The sequence below is a fragment of the Astatotilapia calliptera genome, chromosome 18 (genome assembly GCF_900246225.1).
Source record: "Astatotilapia calliptera chromosome 18, fAstCal1.2, whole genome shotgun sequence".
NCBI lineage: Eukaryota > Metazoa > Chordata > Actinopteri > Cichliformes > Cichlidae > Astatotilapia > Astatotilapia calliptera.
The window spans coordinates 1,550,106-1,556,246 of NC_039319.1; positions in this window are offsets into that span (position 1 = coordinate 1,550,106).

Genomic DNA, 6,141 nt, shown 5'->3' on the forward strand with positions numbered 1-6,141 from the left:
TTTTCTGAGATGGAGAAGTTAATCAGTGTATTTGGAGATTGGACTCTGATGGAGTCCCAGCAGTGACAGAATCTAGGACGGGACTCCCGGCGTTTTAGATGCTGCTGGTGGTGAAGATGAATATTTAGGCTCGGATGGTGCTCTGACTGATTTGGGTGAGGTGGAGATGTGGAGGAGATGGGTTCAATGAATGAGTGGCTGAACGGGAGAATAATGGAGAGCATAGACATAAACCACACAGAGTGGGGGCTGAGTACAGTGAGCACATTTAGAGTTGGGTGAATTGGTTATTTGTAAGCTTTTATCACATCTTTGTTGGCATTCACTCTTCTAGCATGAGCTCTTAAATCTCCGTGCAGCTTTAACTCTGCCATATCGAGCGCAAAGTATAAGACGCGTTTCTTGTCTTTGTAAAATATCTGCACAAAGAGACTGTGTGTTGAAAATAATAGTAAATCAGTTTGTGTGCTTGACTTAAATATTCCCCTCCCAGTGTAGTGCGCTTAGAGAAAGCAACTCCCAGAAATGCACAGGTAAGAACTGAGGGTCAGGTCAGGAGTTTCCACCTCTTACATCAATCTTCTCACTGAGCTCCCTTTATAAATGTCAACAGTACATTTTTTATGTCAAATCCATAAAGGATACCATCTCATTGGCTGAGTAAATCAGGGGGTGGAGCCACAGAAAATAACTTTCAGGGTCTGTTGGAGCAGTGAACCATCTGTTGGTGTTAAACAATCCAGCGAGCTGCAGCGACACGTTAGAGAAATCCACACGGTGATTTTTACAGCTGGTCTCGTTGCACAAGCGTCTGCACAAGTTTCCATATCAGACTGTAAAGTTTAAGGAGGAGAGGATTTGATTGTGTTCGTCTATTTTTAATCCCAGCAGAAGATCAGATCAGAACACACTGAGAGTGTCGATTATTCCCACTTTGCTGGAGGAACTCAAAGATAATCTGCAACCTCCAATCCTCTAATACCTGAATCAACATTTCCTGCAGTATGTTGACAAAAATTAAAGACTTTTAATACATTTTTATTTTTCATCAGGCTTCATTTCAACTCTGGAACAAACACTGAGAAAAGAAATACTGAATTAATGTTATCCTTTATTTAACCAGGAAGTGAATCTCTTTCCTTCAGCTTCACAACATTTACACTTCAGAGGCTTTGAATTTCAGGACCACAGACAGCGACGATGTTTCCTCCTGACTGTTGATGCTGATATAAAGTGTTGGTTTGTGGTTGATGTGGATTTGCTGCTCATGTGAATCCTCCCACAGTGTTTCATTAGCAGCTGTAACCACAGTGACTCTGATAAAACAGGAATTAGCAGAATCCATCTGATATGAAGCTGTGCTTTGAATACCACTTCCCTCCTCTTTGAAGAGTAGTCAGATATCTGTGTTCAGGTTTTTGTACAGCCTCTTCTACACTTTGTATCACTGTGTTTCTAGAGCACAGTAGTAGAGAGCTGTGTCTGCCAGGGTTAGGGCTGTTATGGTCAGAGTAGTTGATGTAGAAGATGTTTCTGATTTATATCGTTTATCAGGAATATACTGAGTTGTGGATCCTCTTGCTCTTTTCCAGAGTATAAACTGAGGAGCTTGAAGGTCAGAATGATGTTTGTACCAGTAAACATCAGGGGTGCCACTTATCTGATAGTCACATGTGAGTTTGACAGATTCTCCTTCTGTTTCAGTGACTTCAGGTTGTTGAGGAGTGATTGAGTCTCCAGCTGTTAGTCCTGGAAAAAGAAAGAAGAAAAGTAGTGAAATGCAGTCTGTATATCTGCTTAATGCAGCAGCTTCAACTAAACTTTAATCCCTGTTCTTAAACTCACCTATAATGTGAGATAGAAGCAAAAAGAGGTGCAGCAACATGTCTTTGGAGTTATTAAAGCCAGACAGACAGCACATGAACAATGTTCTTCCACTGCAGCACAATGACCAACAAATAATGTCATTGGATGAGCTCAGGTTCAGTGGGCGGGGCCAGTTTAATAGCTCAGCCAATCAAATAGTTTTGTGCTTCCACAGCAGCTCTGTCTCTGTCTCTGATCTTTACTGCTTCATTTCTCTGTTGTCTTTGTCATCAGTCCAATGACACAAGAATCAGAGGTTTAACAGTGTGTGGCTCCCTCTAGTGGATGTTGTGGAGTATTCTGTTGTCTTTGCTCCAAAGGTTTTTGTACAGAGTTTTGCTGTTTCCTGTCACTGTGGGCCTCACAGCACAGTAGTACACAGCAGAGTCAGACAGCTGAAGCTTCTGGATCTTCAGAGAAACTGATGTCTGGTTGAGCTCAGCATCAAATCTGTCCTTCGGGAACTCTCGAGCATTCTCTTCAGCTCCCGTACTGTCTCGCCTTAAAACATACTTTGGAAAGTTGTTCACATCTTGTTTGTACCAGAACAAATATGTCGCATATGTAGAAGTTGTTTCGTATTTGCAGTCAAGTGTAACTGTGTCTCCTTCAGCAGCAATGACATCTCCTTGTTCCTGGATCACTTTGTCTTCTCCTTTACACTCTGAGGAAGAACAGAACATGCAGAGGAAGAGATGGATCAATAAACATGATTGAAGTTATTGAAAAGTTCCACAGTGTAAAATGATTAAATCTCCTCTTTCTGTCCTTGTTGTGAGTCGTGTGCAGAGGAAACATGTTGATGTTTGTATCTCACCAAAGAAAAGAGCAGCAAGAATAATCCACAGCCAATGTTCCATCTGTACAACAAGGTTTAAATCAACAGGAGAAACTAGCTGATGTTCAACATTCAGTCTGAGAATTGTTCTCTTCACAGCAGCACTTATTATTGACACAATGGTTGAACACAGTGCAGAAGGAGAGCCCCGCCTACTGGATGATGTCGCCCCCAGTGGAGCTGAGCAGTGTGCAGAAGTGTGTTTTTGTACACAGTTTTGGTGTTTCCTGTCACTGTGGGCGTCGCAGCAGACTCTCACTGCAGCAGATCAGATCTGAAGAGCTATTCATCTTTGGTCGTCAGCATCTTCTGGCTGTTCTTTTGTTCTACTTCATGTTCCCGGGCGTAAGATGAGGAACTCACATAGTTTTCATGGATATTTCAAGCCGTACTGACATTAGCAGCTTCCACAACAGTCATTTGTATTTCGTGTATGCTGTGTTGTGAAAACCTCTAAAGAGTAAATAAAGATACCAGTCTCTTCAGGTGAACAGAAAGCTTCATCTGCATTACTCAGGAGGGTTTGTCTTTTCTCCAACACTGTGAACAAGATTTTCTCTTAATGAATTACCTGGTTAAATAGTCACTGCACCATCTTGTGGTAGAAAAGTGGTATTGCATAGTAAAGTGTTGCCTGATGTCAGTTAATCTCTTTTTAAGTGACAGCATGAAATTGTTTTGCGTTCTGTTGATAGCTCACTTTATCTTTTTTAAAAACACTGAAATCTTAAAACAGGTACATTTGAATGTTTTTGCCAATTTTTTTCAATATTTTATTTTAATTTTTCCAGCATAGAAACCCATCAACAAACAAATACAGCTCAAGTGCTGAGATAATAGGACAAGAAATAGCACAATAATAATCAATAGAGAAGGACAAAAAAAAAGAGAGATTAGAAACTACAAGTATCCATAATCTGGAACGTGCACAGCCAAAAACTGCAATTTCTGGATTGGGTGAGATGGAGATCCCGTAAGCTTTAGAGTACCAATCAAATATTTAGGACCAGAAGTTGGTCAATGCCTGGAAGCGTGAGCCAATGTGCTCTCTGATACTTTACATCTGTCACATATGGGGAAGTTGAAGGATAAATTTTGTGTAGAACCTTGGAGTAATGTAGCCGATGGACAATTTTAAATTGTATTAACTGATGTCTGCTGTTAACAGAGCAGGAATGAATCTTTGATAAGCATTTGTCCCACATTGATTCTGATATTTCTATAACCAATTCCTCCCTCCAAGCGTCTCTTATCCTCGTAGTCTGCACTTCAATGCTGTCATCAAACAAATGTACAATAGTGTAAATCAAACGATTGGAGTAAGGAGGGCTCAGGAGCACATTAAAAAATGTTCATGTGGAACATCTTGGTAATTCTTCATATTGGATTGCATAAAATGCCTGATTTGTAGGTAACGGTAAAAATGTGAAGGCGGTAAATTGAACTTTTGCTTAAGCTGATTAAATGATGCAAATTTTCCATCTATATAAAGATCTTTGAATTTGATTCAGCCCTTCTCCTTCTAAACATAGCAGGATTCATCATCCCAAGGAGGAAATGAAAACATACCCCAGCCCTTCCCCCCAAAACGCGTCCCCCAGAACCTGACGCATAACATCCCCTCTTCACTTCAAAGGGAGCTGCCGGGCAACTGGCAAGATATCTTCACACCCACCACTCAGAATAAAAACATAAAAGTGCTGTGTATTACCACCACCATGTAACGGGAAAAGCAAACATTCGCTGAGAAAATGTTACACCAGTAAGGATGTCTCATCTGAAGTTGTTGGTATAATGTTGTACTTGAAAGTCCAAAGCCAGTTCTCAGCATGGTGTCTTTTAAGGCTGCAGGCCCTGAATTGGGATACAGCCCACACTTCAAATTTGGGGAAATGAACTGCACATTTGTCGACCGCATTTGGAGTACACTTCGAATTGGGACACCCTTCGTCGCGTCGCTGTGACGTAATCGGTCTACAAATGCGTACTACAAAGCGTGCGGTCGCTGAATTGGGACACAGCCAATGTCTCGAAGCAGACAGTCCAACAGACACTGCACACTGCTGGGTTCCAAGGATGCAGATCAAGGAGGACGCCACTTCTTCAGATACGACACACGATTCAGATAAGGCGTCTGGACAAAGAAAGGAGAAGCTTTCATCCCAAAGAACACCATCCCCACTGTCAAACATGGTGGTGGGAACCTGATGCTATGGAGGTGCTATTCAGAAAATGGACCAGGGAACCTAATCACAGTAAACGGCACCATGAAAAAAAAAGAGCAATACATGAAGATTCTCAACAACATCAGGCAGTCTGCAGAGAAACAGCACAACACTGACCCAAAACACACAGCAAACGTGGTGAAGAAATGGTTAGCAGACAAAAACATTAATGCTTTGGAGTGGCCCAGCCAGAGTCCTGACTTGAATCCAGCTGAGAATCTGTGGAGGGAGCTAAAGATCAGGGTGATGGCAACAAGACGCTCCAGCCTGAAAGATTTGGAGCTCATTGCTAAAGATGAACGGGCAAAAACACCTGTGGAGACAAGCTGGTCGGCAATTATAGGAAGCGTTTGATTGCTGTAATAGCCAATAAAGGCTTTTCTATAGAATAGTGAGAAGGGTATGAATAATTCTGGACATGACACTTTTTGCTCAAATGTAAATAAAAGCTGAGAAATATTTTTTCCCACAGTGATGCCTCTTGTACGTCATCTTATCTTTTGGGAGATGCCTGTGTCACGAAAAACAAAACAAAACTTGCAGGTTGAATAAAAGTAACTAAGTCAAAATTTGCCAGGAGTATGAATAATTACACTGTTTGAAGGGGCAGCATCTCCTAAAGCCACCCGATTCTCGTCCACTGCGACGTTTTTGATATAGGCTCCAAACCTCTCTGATCACTGCCAGCTTACCTTGTTGTCGACAGCCTGGTCTTTACCTCCGACTTTACTCTGTATCCCGTAAACTGTTGGTGAATGACTTTCTGTGCACAACACCAAAAATCAAAAGACTCACATGTGCTTTGGTTTCTTTCAGGCTTATCTCGTTGCAGTTGTCTCTGTAAATCTGCTTTCCCTTCAAGCTGGTTTTTACGTGTCCCACATCCTTGATACTTTTGTCTGTGGTCATTCTGATGAGACTTTCAGCTGAAAGCTTAACTTTTAAGTGGGGAGAAGTTCCCACTCTGTGACAGCACCATCACCGTGGTCGTTCTCTTCTCACTGAATTTCTCCTCATCATTTCTTGGTCTGGATGATATTTCGTGCCATTTTCAGCTTCTAACACTTCCTCACTTTGTATTTCCTGGCCTCTCGCCTCCTCACCACTCACTCGACCAGCCACGGTGCTGCCACACAGTGATCTGTGAGCAAGGCCTCAAAAACATCTGTCACAGCTGTCTGTGAGAACGACCAACACAGTTGTTCCCAAGCA